At 50.1% G+C, this 14733-nt stretch overlaps 1 long non-coding RNA gene and 2 other non-coding genes across 5 annotated transcripts; 1 reads left to right on the top strand and 2 right to left on the bottom strand.

Moving 5' to 3' along the window:
• Positions 1-1186: 1186 nt before the first annotated feature.
• On the bottom strand, positions 1187-9029 carry LOC110354144 (uncharacterized). Of its 3 annotated transcripts, none has more exons than XR_011805272.1 (4): positions 8626-9029; positions 8419-8544; positions 6883-6982; positions 1187-3761 (listed from the first exon to the last, which is right to left on the bottom strand). It is a non-coding gene; the product is annotated as an uncharacterized lncRNA (long non-coding RNA). The 3 variants fall into 3 exon arrangements; XR_011805273.1 differs by lacking the exon at positions 1187-3761 and adding an exon at positions 4783-5238; XR_002405721.4 differs by lacking the exon at positions 1187-3761 and having other exon boundaries at positions 5250-6982; positions 8626-9026.
• Positions 9030-14243: 5214 nt separating this feature from the next.
• TRNAV-CAC (transfer RNA valine (anticodon CAC)) lies at positions 14244-14316 on the top strand. The gene has a single exon. It is a non-coding gene; the product is annotated as a tRNA-Val (tRNA).
• A 280-nt stretch (positions 14317-14596) lies between these two features.
• On the bottom strand, positions 14597-14668 carry TRNAG-UCC (transfer RNA glycine (anticodon UCC)). Its single transcript has one exon. It is a non-coding gene; the product is annotated as a tRNA-Gly (tRNA).
• Positions 14669-14733: the final 65 nt, after the last annotated feature.

Genomic DNA, 14733 nt, shown 5'->3' on the forward strand with positions numbered 1-14733 from the left:
CTGCTCCTGCTCCTGCTCCTGCCGGAGCTCCTCGGCACGCCGTGGTTTGGAGGGCCCAGGGCAGCAGGCTGGGAAGCGAAGGTGTGCAGAGAAACACCTAAAATAGACAAGTGCCCGCATTGAATTTGGGGATGCTCCGAAGTGGGATGGCTCTGACAAAGCCCTGCCTGAATCCCCAAGTCCCAGCAGCGCCTGTGCTCAGCCCTCCCCGCTGTCCTCCCCTGCGCCCCCTCCTCTGTGCACGCAGCGAGCTGCCGCGCACCTACCCCAGCCCACGCACACGTCTCTCGTGCACAACGCTCCACACGCCCCGTCAAACCGAAGCCGTGCTACAAACAAAACAACTGCTACGTGCTAACGGAGATGTGTTTCCGTCCCCATGGATTTTCCTCTTCCTGCAGAGGAGCTCCAGCACGCATTTGACACCCTTTTCCCGAGGTGCATTTAAAGACTCCCCTTCCTATCTCAAAGACCCTTATGGACAGAGGTCAAACACCCAGCTTTCCACCACTGGACATGCAGATGTGAGCTGCCTGTGCAGGCTGGCACAGAGATCCTACACAGCCTGCTCCCATCTCCTTTCCCCAGCACGCTGCTTCCACGCACACAGCCGCTCCTCGTGCCTCCCTCCAGACACACGTCCCCACGCACGCACCCTGCACTGGCTGCGGGTGTCTCCATCTGTGCACGCACTTCTGCAGACTTACATTCACTCACTTGTTTGTAAACACCCCTGCTTGTCTGCACACAGCCAGAGACACCCCCGTGCACATGCACGCACACTCACGCTTGTGTTTCACGCTATCTGCACGCTCACCCTGAGCACGCAGCCGTCTCGAGGTCGCTTCCTGGGCATGCACCTGCAGGGGCAGAGGCAGTGCCCACCAGCATGGCCTGACACTTCGGGCAGGGACTTCTCCCAGAGCATCTTCCCCAGCCCTTCTCCCCTTCCTTGGAGCCGCGGTGGTTGTATCTGCGCTGTCTCACACGCCTAGCACGTGCTGCACACATGAACACAGAGCGGCAGCTCTTGGCAGTGGAATTAACATCTCTGGACTAGCAAACGCAGCTGATTTGGCAAATAGCACTTCCCGTATTACCAGTCTTCCAAATACACTGGGCGCTGGAGAAGAGGAAAGACAGCCGGCTGTCTTTCCTCTTCTCCCTCTCACCGCGATGGCAGGGGTGTGCATTTCTGCACCGTGTGCTCGAACGGGAACTTCCCGAGGCTCTTAATGCTGCTCCAGTTTTGTCAGCCAGGGGTAAGCATTAGCAGCAACAAGGCTCCAGAGGCCGTTAACGCCATGCCAGGAGACCTTCCATTCAAATCCTGCATATACCTGATCCTTGGCAGCAGAAAGCCGGCTTCATTCAATTGATTTTTGCAGAGCAATGCTGATTTATCCCTGCTGACACAATGGTTTGTGTTGCTGAAGGACACAAACAGTCAGGGAAACATGTCTCAAACACGCAAAATCTTTCTCCCTTTTCCCAGGAAGGCAATGCATCCTCGCTAACTCTCCGGCTCAAGCCGCTTTCAGGAGATGCCTACCCAGTATCTTTTATCTCATCTTCCAGACTAGAAGTTGTGCCTGCGAGAGTATAAGATAGGAATGGCTTCATGTAGCAAACCCTATTTACATGATGGGAAGAGAAAGATTCACAAGGTCTGGTTCCTCTGACTCTGAACTCACTTTTAAGCCACAGCACAACTGCTGATACCAACATTTGATACAGGAGGTGTATCAGGCAGAAGAAATGTTATTTGGACTAAACTCAAAGGCTTAAGCAAGAGGAGAGCGTACGAGATAGTGGAAGTTAATGACAGCAAGAGGAAGGTACGACTCCATGTAGAGATGAAAGGCTACAAATGAACAACTGCTTCAAATCGTCAAGCTCTCCGTGCGAGCGTGCGTAAGGAATCAGACATACTAGTGCCAGGGTGAGCTGTCCCCCACCGCGTTCAAATTACGTTGGTGAGCATGTGTGCTCGTGAAAGTACAAAGGCATGTTTATGTGTAATGAACACGCTTTTAATGAGGTGTCTGCAAAAGGCACAATCAGGCAGCAGCAGAGGACGTTCGTGCCACAGTGGAAGCCTCCATCCCTCTGCCTTTATCTCTGCGTTGTATTAAACCCCATGCGCGTGTGCTTGAACTTGTGACATGGAGACCATGGCAAATATAATGAGGAGAAAGAGGTCACTCAGGCAAACTTGCCTGTCCTTGGTTGAGTTTGTGTTCGTGTCTCGAGCAACGGGCTCTCGGCTGCTGAAGCAGTTAAAAGGATAACATTGTAAAAAGAAAGCCCGTGCTAACTGAGTAAACAAGAAGCTTGAGAACGGGATCTGTCAGGGGCTAGAACAGCTTGTAAGCAGAGGTTAAAAGAAAAAAAAGAGAGAAAAAAAAAAAAAGTAAAAACAGCCTGAAGAGCAAACAAGAGCACTGGAGGCAATATTTTCATAAGCATTAAAAGTGGGACCTATGTTCCATTTCAGAAGCGGTTTTAACAGTTAGAAGTCAGCATCACATGGCCTTTCAATAAAATCTGGGATTCTGTGTCCCTCGGATATTTTAGATGCTGTTTCTCAACATACAAGACATTGGTGCCCCAGTGAAATTACCAGGCAGCAAGTTTAAAACAAACAAAAAGAAGTGCTTTTTCACACAGCACATAATTAAATTTTGAAGCTCATTTGCCACAGGATATTGTGGAGACTGAAAGTATAAATAGGTTCAAAAGGTTTTAGACAAGTTTATGGAGGTTTGGTCTATCAGCGGCGATTAAACTTAATAGTCTGGATGCAACATCCAGGCAGTCCTCGTAGATTGCTGGAAGCTACAGGACTACAGCTCGGAGAAGCCTTTTTCTTTTCATGCCCCATCCTCGCGCACGGTGCTGAGCGTCGTCCTGCAGCCACTGCTGGAACTGGTGCACTGGGACAGGGGTACCTCTGCTGCAGGTCAGCCAGACCGCGTTCGTCTTGCTAAATGTGCTGAGAAATGTTTTAGGCTTTCAGGGGGATCTTCATAATCAGTCATTTAGGAACACGGGTCCTTCACGGTTCTCCTCATGTTTATTCTGCTATGGATTAGGTGCTGTCGCTGCACAGACTCTTACAGAATTACACCTCTGTGAAACCCACCTCGTGCGGTGAATTCCTGTTAATTCAGGGTCATTTGACACTGGATTTGAATCCAGTTTCTCTTTTGTAAAGAAATTCCAGAAGATAGTGGAGAAAACAAGGTTTTAGTTAGCATAAGAGTACACGTTACTGTGTAACAGGACAGTCTAAATCAGATCCCACTGCACTGGTTAGAAGCAAATTCAGAAAACATGTGGCCATTGTGCTTTCAACAGATATTTCCAGGCAATGCTGCTCTATGCACCCTTCCCAGGAGAAAAGTAAACTGGATGAGGAAAGGTGTAGAGGTAAATTCTGCTTTCCCATGCCGTGATGTCAACGTGGAGCATCTCCAGCTAGCAGAGAGCCGCTTAACTAGCCCAGAACTTGCTGTCCATTAGCGAGCACCAGGATTTTACAATGATGATCACAGGGGCTAAGTCCTGAGCAACTCCCCTGGCGTGGGTAGAATTAACACACACTGATACTAATTCTGAGCTGGCTGGAACGACCAGAGGCAAATGGCAACGCGTGGCCATCGTACATCCAAGGGGGGAACAGTGAGCCCGTTGGTGTCTGCGTGTTTCGTAGCACTTCACTTCTGGCGGTGGACAACGACGCTTCCAAAGCTGTGCCTCTTTCAATACACAAAATCAAATGTCTGATCATTGTTCATGCGTGACTGTCCCAGTTCCTCTTACAGTGCTTCCTGGAGGCCATGCTGGTCCCAGCATAACGTGCCTGCTCTGCATTTATTTATGTCCCTCCTTCTCTTTCCCTTCTACTCCCATCCTTATTTCTTCTCTTCTGCTCTCCTCTTCCCCTCTGTCTCTGTTCTACCCTCCCTGCACCCCACTCCAACTCAAACACCCAAGGCTTTTTTTGGATGAAAATGATGAAAAATAAACCCCTTGTGAGGAGCTGCAGTATGTGCTCTGCCAGAGAGCGGTCTTATTCATTAAGGTAATGGTCTTGTATGCATTTGGGCATGTTATCAGTAACACTCCAAAGGGAAATGGACTACTTAAACCTATTATATCACTGCTTTATTCACCATGTGCTGCCATTTACCTCCTACATGACGCTGGGCTCTAATAGCACCAGTTCTGAGAAACCCTGCACATTAGCCACAAGCAGCTCATTAATCCACTGTTTTCATTCTTGCAAAAAAAATGGGCTCCAACCACATGAGAGCTCGGATGCCGAGCGCTCAGCCAAAAGCAAAACAGCTTTGTTGTGCCAGCAGCTCCAAGGTAGCCCCAGACAGAGCAGCACTTCCTGACGATGGGGCACATAGGGGGGTCCTCAGCCTCGTGGGACAGGGACAGGCACTGGGGAATGGGATGAAGCTGTCAGCCAGCAGCTGCTGCGGGGAGACGTGGAGAAACTTTCCTGGAGGCTCCAGGCCAATCCAGGTCCTGGCTGCTGCTGTGAGTTCCAACCCAGCACACCCACTGTCCCAGGCAGAAGAAAGGAAGCAGAAAGCATCTCTTGAACATCAGCATGAGGAGCCTGTGATCAGACAGGGGACTGGCAGACTTAATTCCAAGCAGCTACAATGAGATGTTCCTTGAGGGCTTCTGATGAAAACGAAAGGCTCCCCATCCCATCCCATCCCATCCCATCCCATCCCATCCCATCCCATCCCATCCCATCGACAGATCTGTGAACCTTTTCCCTTCTCCTCAAGCACACAGTGGCATAAAAGAACAGCCACATCTGCTTTGTGAAACAAAAGGACCCTGCAAAGGGCCCAGACTTTCTCACCCTAGCTTGCACCTTGCTGGGGAGGCAAGCTGCTCCATCTCCTGGCTGATGGGACTCCCTGTCCCAGCCCCTCTCTGGCTCAGGGCAGAGCTTGCTAAAGGACGCTGCAGGTGTCTCTGAGTGTGATTATTTTTGCTGAATCTCCAAGGATGGCAAACAAACTCTGCTGGTTATGGGAAGATGCAAGGCTTGTGGACAGGAGCTCACCCATGTGAGAATAAAACAGCATCTGCGTCCACAAAGCAGGCACAGACAGAAACAAGAGGCGACACTTTTTAATGAGTGGGACTTCAGGAATCTAGGATCTGTTCCTCTGGCACCTCTTGGGTCACTTTTTCCTGCTTTGCCTGTCAAAAAAAAAAAAAAAAAAAAAAAAAAAAAAAAAAAAAAGCTGCTGCTCCCTGGCTGTATATCCCTGCCTTCCTACAGGACAAAGAAAAATACAGAGGCAAAAGGATCTGGCCAGTGAGAACTAGAGATGCAAATGTTAGTCCCGAGGACCCATGGCATCTTGTGAATATCTGTGCTCCCCTCCTTGTCAAGGAGACCCCTTTCCCAGCTGGAAAGAAAGATAAAGATGCTGGTAGCCACAGAGGGAGGGGAGCTGGATGCAGAATTCTACTCTGCCGATGTTGTAGAGCAGGAATTACTGCAACAGACGGTCACCAAATGATGAATCTTCTCTGCTTCAAGATCCCAGATGCTGCTGCTGGTCAGTGAGCGACTGATGTGCCTGCTGATGTGACCCCTACGTGCCTGCCAGATGTGCACAACTGTCCCACTGCCACTGGTGTGCACAGGCTGCTTTATTGGAGGTGGCTTAGGGAAAAGTACAAGGAGGGAAATAGGGCTTAGGAGGTGAGCGGTTTAATTCATTTCCACTCTTGGGAGAGGACGTTAATGAAATGGGAAGCAAGGGGGAGAGGGCTGCGCCTGGTGGAAGAACTCCTGCCTGCCTGGGCTATGAGATCTGCTCAGGAGAGCCAGACAGCCACGCGGTTCAGAGTGCCCAGGGAGACCAAGGCTGATAAAATACCTACTGCCAAAAGGAAATGTGATTACTGGCCTGATCCTGCTCCCTGCCTGCTTCAATGTGTCTACACAGAACAGCTCACGACGAGCACAGAACTGAGAGGCACTTACAGAGGCATTTAGTCTAACACAAAACGTTCTCTTGGGGCACAAGGGGGATGGAGCAAGGCTGGACAGACTCCTCCCCATTGAGCTTGGCTTCATTGAAATCAATATGTTATTATGGGAGCGACTCCAGCCCTTAATATCCTGCCTCCAAACAGTGTCATGGTTGTGGTGAACAAGGAAGACTTGGGCTGAACATTAGGGAAATTCTTTGCAGTGACAGGGATAATCAAGACCCGGAGCAGAGCACTGGGAAAGGGACACAATTCCCAGGGCACCAGGTTTTTGAAAAGAAATCAAGACAAAAGTCTTACAGAGGAGAAGAGGGACAGGGAGGAAGCCTTAGGGCAGCAGGGTGGGATTTCTGCTCAGCCCTATTGCTGTTTTTGTGAAAAAATAAAAATAATAAACAGGTTTTCCAGAGCTGTATGATCTCCTGACAGCTCTGAGTGATGTCAGTGACAGCCCCCAGCTTCAGGCTGCCTCTGCCCCTCTTCCCTACCACTTTTCTCCAGCTCTTAGCTGAGACTTACCTGCTAAGTGACATGTTAAATAGAGCTGCAAATCCCCTCTCCCCAGCCCCTTGCGTGTCTCTGCCTCTCACTGCCCCACCTGAGGCCTGTTTTCTCTTTTGATGCTTCTAATGAAACTAAGTGGCTGCAAGCAGAAAGTTTCCACTTCCTGCCTCTGGGCTGATTACTGCAGAGCTGACAGAGGCAGCATCCTGTGCCGGAGCCTCTACGGATGGGAACCCTCAGGGGAGGGGATAAAGTAATGCTCCGTGCCCTCTGCTCATCAGGCACCATTAGAGGACTGAGTGCTTAACCTGGCTACCTAAGAGAGCAGGACCTCACCAGGCTGACTTCTGGGGCCAAGGTCTCTGGAAAACATGCGCTCGCGCACGGACCCGTGATATCCTCTGCAGTCCTCGATCCTGGGCTCCGGTAGCAGAACCTGGAAAAGAATAAGTGAAGTTCCTTTATCAGCCATGCTGCAGCAATTTTGGCTGGTGCTGCTGGAGGAGGAGCTGGTCTCGCTTGCTATTTTTGTGTGTGCTTAATGCTGTCTAGAGACGCTTCCCCACAGCCCTGATGGATGACGATGTTTGTGCCCTGAGCTGGGATGGATGGATGGAAGGAGCAGCTGCAAAGCAGCGGTCCATCCTTCCAACCCCTCCTGCCTACCCAGCCTCATCTTTAAAAGCTGGTGAGACCTCAAAGTGAGGGTCATTTCAGGCCCTGACTTCCCTGATGATGAGAATTTCTACCAGACATTTCTGGGCATTAAGGCTGAACTTTTCTAGAGCAGCTGCTAGCTGCCTGCCTGGCCAGATGCACTGAGGCCCCATGAGCTGAGCTCACAAGGATGCCCAGGTGACCAAGACACCCTGAAAATCACTCACTTGGGTCTTAGAAGACAGGCTGCTGCCTTGTTTTTCCCCCTCTTCAATTCAGGAACCATGAATACATGCTCAGAACTTGGCTCCAGGTGTAGTCAGAGGTAAAGACCTCCACTAAATGCACCATGTGTCTCTCAGCACTCTGGGCACTGAGCAATTCATCACAGACAAGGCTCATGTGCATATTGCTCCTAGCAGGATGCCCCTTGGGAAACTTCACTCCAGGTTTCTCCTTTAGTCCACGTGTTTTTATCCTGCGTGTGGATCAATGGCTTCCCAAATATCCTGCCCCCCTTGCAACTTCAGCACTCTTCTTGGCCAGACTCCACCTTGGATCTGTGCTGGTGGATGCCACGTTGCCTGGCCCTCGCAGAGGTGTCTCTTGGGTTTTGCTCTTGCACCTTGCAGCTCCTGGAAATCGGGGCTGGCAACAGCAGGGCTTGGTTTCCCTACACATCACCTTGCTGACACGAGGGGAAAGTAAACAAGATTCTGCTCGGCACTGCAGAGAGCAACTGCTCCAGTGTTGCCTGGCAGATGGGGCCCACGAGGGAGACCATCTGTTCCTGAGCAAGGCCCCAAATTTCTCCCTGGGAGATCCTGGGCTGAAGACACCCAAGTGAGCTCAGGGCAGGGGGAGAGGCCCTGGGGAGCAGCCACGGCCTTGGCTGCTACCTCAGTCCTTGGGGACTGGGCATCCTGCAGGACCGAGCCAGGGCTAGCTCCTCGATTCCACGGGTTGTTGGATGTCTGCAGCATTCCTGCTCCCTAAATTCTTTTTTTTTTTTTTTCTCCACATCTCTACGTTCTTTTCATACCTGCAGTCCTTCCCATGTGCACACAAGGCTTTGGCACGGTGCGTGGTCCCTGTTGCAAGACTGGGCAGTGCCCACGTAGCTCCCCTGCAGCCCTCACAGCAGCCACTGACTCTGCCCTCCATGTCCAAAAAAGTGCAACTGCCCCGTGCAAAGGCTGTTTGCCTGATACCTACTCGTTGACAGTTCATCTGGCTCCTCCAGCACATTCTGGCAACACCGGGGAGGTTTCAGTAACGCTGTTAGAGCCCGGGGACGGAGCTGGCATTTCAGAGAGAGGAGGGAATGACATCCAGGGAAGTCTGGAGAAGGAAAGAGCAATCTGCTGCTAGTCAGCATGTCTGAGAAGCTGGGAACATATTGCATTAAACTGATAATAACACCTTGAGCAGCAGGGTGGTAGTTTCCATCTGGCCTCACGCTGAGCTTGGTCTCTCTCATTTCTTCCCTGCTGCAGCCAGGGAATCTGAGGCGTGGAGTTGGCCACAGGTCACCCAGCAAGGCAGAGAAAGGATGAAAAGAGCCCTGTAGTGAGAGCGGGGTGCAGAGAAGCAGCAGCAGCACAGACTCTTGACTCTCCTTTCACCCCAACTAGACCCTCCTTAAGCTTGGGAGGTGGGAAGGCACTAGGGCTCTTCGCTTAATTAGTAGCAACAGCTGAAGCACTTGAGAAACAAAAGCTCCTCTCTCTCTCTGCCCCACTTTTACTTGGGAGCCAGGGGTGGGGAGCAAATTGCTTGGAAGCCAGAAAGCGCCCTGGATCTTGTCACCATGGCTGCACAGACACAGCCTCCTGTTATCTCCAGAGGAACAAAACCCTCCTCCCACCCTCTTCTGTCTCAGCTGGAGCTGATAAAAGAAGAAATAAACAAAACAAATTAAAAAAAAAAATACCCCAACCCAAACCGGCAAGTAAATATCCAGGGAATAAACCAACCTGCTGCAAAACATATTTGTTTCTGCAGTGGCTTTTGGGTTGCTGGCGAGCTGAAAGACTCAAATGAGCATTTCAGGTTACAGAGTCCATCCCAGTAATATCAGGAGTTACAAAATCACAACTCACAAACATCACAGACCGCATCATTCGCTTGAGAATACAGATCTCTAGCTATAGATAGCTAATTGTGTGGATCTGATTTATTTATTTATATGAATGTGTGTACTATTGAAATGATTCAATATGATTTTTATGTCTTGTTTAAAGCCCATAGGGATCACACCTCTAAGTTTTCTGTAAGAGCTGGAGTCTCACCTCTTCTGTGTTCCACCGTGTGCAGAGAGGCAGCAGCAAGTAAGCAGGGTAAGGCAGCAGAAGTAATCAGCTAATGGAGATTTTTGTGCTGCCGCAGTTAAACTGCTTTTGGTATCTGAGCACCTTCGCTCGGTGTGGATAGGAGCTTTAGAAAGTAACACAAAATGCAAAACAAAGTGGGACTTTGATGTGTTCTCGCAACTAAAAGGCTAAAAATACGCCAAATAGCATAGGAGCAAAGCAGTGAAAACTAGCAACCATATATTTATGTATTGAGAGAAATTAGGGCTATTATGGTTGCTCCAGACTGGCTTCCTACATAAACGGGGTAGATAATTTCACTTGATGCTTCATGCATCAAGCTCTGGCCATCTGGCTGAATGCGAACATACCTTTTAGCAACATGTCTCATTTTGGCTTGATGCCTTTGGGGCCACCTCCCTACAACAGGCACTATTTCGGTGCTTAATTACACTTACTGTTGAAAAAGGACGACTTATTTTTAGTCTGTATCTTTCCAGTATCAGCTTCTGGCTGGAGTATTGGACTGTCTGTGTATGCGTGTGGAGAGCTGTATGCCTAAATCAGCCTGGGAACTGCACAGGACACTGGGGGGCAGAAGATGGCCCACAGAATGCCTGTAAGTGTTGTTTGGTGTGGTTTCTGAAGTCATTAATATGTGGACAAACAAATTAAGGGGAATAAGAATAACTGCTAATTCAAAGTTTAACCTAGTTGTCTCCATTTGGCACTGGCTGGCACACACAGTCAGCTCATTGGCTCTCTTTTTATTATCAGCAGCTGAAATTAAAATGCTTGTAATTCGAGCAAGAAAATTATGACTTTGTAACACAATAAACATTTTGCTAGTGTGATAAGTTTTGTCTTTGTTTACAACCTTTATTTGCGCATGCCAAGGAATATCAAGGTGTCCCTTGATTCAAAAAGGCCAGAGAACACCGTATTAAACATTTGATTATGTCTTTCAACTGTTCCACACCCGTGTTTGCTCCCATTAGCAGTTCTTTGACCAACCCTAGCAAAGTGTTACCTGTAGCACTCTAACCTGGCTCACAAAAGACAATTCAGCAAGAGAGGTTTCTGCCTGGGTGACTTACAGGGCTGAACTCTTGCTTTTAAACTTACCTGACCTTCCTTTGCATATGGATATAGCAGGATAAACTCATTTAGATCATGACAACAGCTTGCTCAGCCTGGCCTGAAAAGATCAGGCTCTTATTGATAGCTCTGAGCACATTGTTATCGCTACAGCAAGCATGCTGCTCTCATGTTCTCCCACCGCCAGATAAACATGAACATCTGCATAACTATTGTAGTAACAGCAGTACTAATATTAATGATACTGGGGTGAGAACTGGGTCTAGCCTCCAGTGCTTGTATTTTCCTGGGCAACCACCTCCAGGACTCCTCTCGGATGTCTTTGAGAACCCGGGTTAAGAGATCATTTGGAAGGAGTTGCTGAGTTTTCCACCAACGCACCAGTCGATAAAAGACAGGGTAGGATTTCATAGCACACCAGGTATTCATGCTGGGTGTGGACTTTCAATGAATTTATAAGGGAATGAAATTGCAAAACCTAGTCAATGTTGTGGACTGATAGCCAGGACTCTGGGGCTTCATTGTACATACGCCTCTGACTTGCTGCATGCTCCAGAAAAATTACTGTCCCATTGCATTTTTTTTTTCTTTTTGCATGAGGAAGAACAGTGTCTCTGGGCCTGAGGTATAAGAAGTCTGTCCCCTACAACAACAGCACCAGAGGAAGTTTCTGCCCCCCTTCCACCCTGTATGATCGACCGGGGTTGCACTGGTGCTCAGGAGGAGGATGCTATGGCTCAGCATCGTTGTCACCCCTCCGCCCCATAACCAGTTATAATTAAAGACCAATTTCCACAGGACGCAGACGCCTGTGCTCACATGCCCCTTGGTGCGGCAGAACAAACTAATATTTTGTTTCTGCAGAGCCAATATTTGACCTCTCTGTTCCCTGCTGACCGTGTGCCCCCTTTTATGTCTCAGCATCCTGCGCTGGATGCGGTGCCTGCCCCCCTGCTATCACTCGCACATCCAGACACCCCTCATCTCCCAGCACCCATCAGCTCCCAGCATCTGTGCCACTTGCTTGGCCTCTTTTCCTTTATGCTGCTCCCCTCCACAGTCGTGTGACTGCTATTGTGTGGTCCCTGCCACACAAAAGCTAGCCTGACCTAATTTAAATCAGTGCTATTGAAGCCCTTCTTGTTTTATCTCCCAGCACAAGGGCTGTGCTCCCCATTTCAGAGGTAGCACAAATGAATGCCTAATTGGGGGGGTATTGTGCAGGCAGTGTTGTCTCCCAGCCCTGATTGTCAGCTCTCCTGCTTGATGGTGCTCTGAGCTCCCCTCTCTTCTAACAGCCACGCAGGCTGTTTAGAGAGCAGAGGGAGGAAGAGGGGAGAATGGGACTCTGCAGGCATTGCAGCATGTCAGACAAACAAAGCAGAGCATGGCCACGTTCAGCGCACTGGTGAAAAGGCTAGCTGGGGGAGGGTTCCCTTGTTCAGAAAGGGCAGATGCTGGTGATAATGGCAGAGAATATCCATCCTTCACCTCCAAATAACCCCCCTGCTTTCTTTTTTTTTTTTTTTTCCCTGCGTATTTATGTGGCAGTCTTTCCTAGAGCTCTGGAGACTGCCCTTGGGGAGGGGAGGAGAGGCAGAGGGGGCTCTCATACACGAGGGTTGTAAGTCTTGGGAACAGAGGAAATGGGATAGGTCAGGGACTGCAGGGGAGACTGAAATGCTGCCGGCCTCTTTGTCCTCCTGGGCAAAGTTTGAGCAGTCACCAACAACAGACCTTTGTAAACAAAGTGAGGAACATCCCCAGGAGCTATTCCAGTGAGTGGAAACCAGCACGAAGAGGGACCTTTGTCTGGACCCTCAAAGCCACAGTTGCACAGGCAAGGAGGATCCAAAGCCCAGGACCCATCCACGCTGTTTGTCTCGGGGCTACTGGAGTCTAACGCTGCCTTAACGAGGGACGATTACAGTACAGGTTTGGGAGCTAATATGGCAGCGCAATGTCTTTTGTCTAATTCCTGCTTCCCACAGGTACCTTACAACAGCTTCCTCCCTGGGGCTGTTTGGTCTGTTCCTCTCCTTTCTCCACTGATCGCCTGACTGGAAGGGAGATCTGTAGAAGAAAACAAAACCCAAAGCATTTGAATCATTTCACTGATGTCTTGGTTCGCTACAGATTCGCTTGCTTCTGCTCTAGGGAGAGGACTTTGCCCTCACGTATTGATCAGGTTTGCCCCCAGCACGCTCAGGTGATGCGCAGTGCGAAGGTTGCTACCAGAGTCCTCTCCTGCGGGCTCTACCAGCTACAGGCAAAAAGAGTGCAATACCGGGATATTAAACAGCAATGTGCAGCAAACAAGTCCCAAGGGTTCAGGTTTGTTATAGACTTTAATGTAATGTTCTAATCCTTACTGCCAGTCAAATAAGAATAAAACACCACCAAGTCCTGGAGTTAAAAGACGTGTGACAACCTCCTCTCCGTCCCTTTTGGCCCCAAATCAAGAGATTAGCCACAAAATCGTAAAATTAAAAGTAGCTCTGAGGTTCATTTATTTCTTCCGTATTTATGATTCATTCCTCTCCTCTAAGCTTTTCTCTGCAGCCAGCAGAGCAGAAAACACACTTCAGCAGAGAAAACAAAACAGGAAAAAATGAATTCTCTGATTGCCACCCAATTCTGAGAGCTGAGGTTTTATGAAAAAAAAAAAAAAAATGGCCATAGGAGTGTGCGAGTTACTAACATTGCATTAAGATAAAGATGAGGATGGGGATCTGGTATATTCCTAGAACCAGGTGGGGCTGGCAATAGGGACTTTACCCAAAGCTTTGGGGATGGGAAAGCCATTACCCTGTGGCTGCCGGTGTCACATCGCCCTGCTCTGTGCTGTCCTCGTGCACAGCTTGGAGAGACACAGGTGATGGGCACAGAGCCTGGCCCGCTGTGCGCTACAGAAGCTTCACTTGAAGGGAAGGAAACGTCCCCAGCAGCTGGGGGACCCCAAGGGTCTGTCCTTTTACTCAGCCCCCCCCCCAGCCTGTCGTCCTCCAGCTGTCCTCGCCCTCCCTGCCTGGCAGGGAGCTCCGCTCCCCGTTGCCACTATTCTACCGACATCTGGTGGCAGCTGCCTCAGCAGAGGAGCTGCTCCTTCCAAAGGGCCCCACTCACGCCCTTGGTGCCCAGTGTGGGGTCTGTGCCTCAGCCTTGGGCCTCGGTTGGCGGGCTGAGGCCATGATGGGCCTGGAGGCCGCAGCCTGGTTTTGGGAGCCCCACAGGAGGGCACTGGGGCACTGCTGGGGGCCCTGCGGTGAGGAGCAGGGCGTGAGGCTTGGTGGCACTGCTGTGGGGAGAGGCTTTTTGTGCCCCATGTGGCAGGCAGCACGCTTCTTGTGGGGCTGCCCTTCTGAGGTGAACAGCACCAAAACACTGCCGGACCCAGCGGCACACCCTGCTTGGACACCTTTTGAGCACAGCGGGCCTCTGCGGACACTAATTATTCATTAACCCTAATCACACTGAATCCTGTGAGATGTTTCTTTTTATTTGGGGGCGGTTTGGCTTTTGGGGCTCGCTGTGAGATGCAGCAATTTGGGGCTGGGGGTTGGGGGGAGCCCCCAGAGGCGCTGCCAGGAGCCGAACATGGGCGGCTGTGGGGAGAACCCCGCCAGGCGGGTTTCCGTAGTGTAGCGGTTATCACGTTCGCCTCACACGCGAAAGGTCCCCGGTTCGATCCCGGGCGGAAACACTTCGTTTTATACTTCATGTACATATTTTTTTTCTTCTTCATTTTTAAATTTTATTTTATTTTCCTTTCTCTCTCCCGGCTTTATTTGCCTCCTCACGACATCTCAGAGCCTCACGGTTTCACGGCAGAAATAACGGCCCTCGGCTGCTGGCCGCCAGGGCACGGATGGGCAAAACGCCGCCGAGCGGGGCCGATTTCCATGCAAGACACGTTCTGGGTCGGTTGTGGAATTTATGGGGAAAAATTAAAAAAGTACAAAGGGAAAAAAAAAAATGGGTGCTGCGTTGGCCGGGAATCGAACCCGGGTCAACTGCTTGGAAGGCAGCTATGCTAACCACTATACCACCAACGCGCTGCGAGAAACCTTCCCGCCTCTCCCCTCAGCAACCTCCTCAAGCCGGGCCGAACCACCTCGCG

Source organism: Anas platyrhynchos, chromosome 29, assembly GCF_047663525.1.
Source record: "Anas platyrhynchos isolate ZD024472 breed Pekin duck chromosome 29, IASCAAS_PekinDuck_T2T, whole genome shotgun sequence".
NCBI classification, from domain to species: domain Eukaryota; kingdom Metazoa; phylum Chordata; class Aves; order Anseriformes; family Anatidae; genus Anas; species Anas platyrhynchos.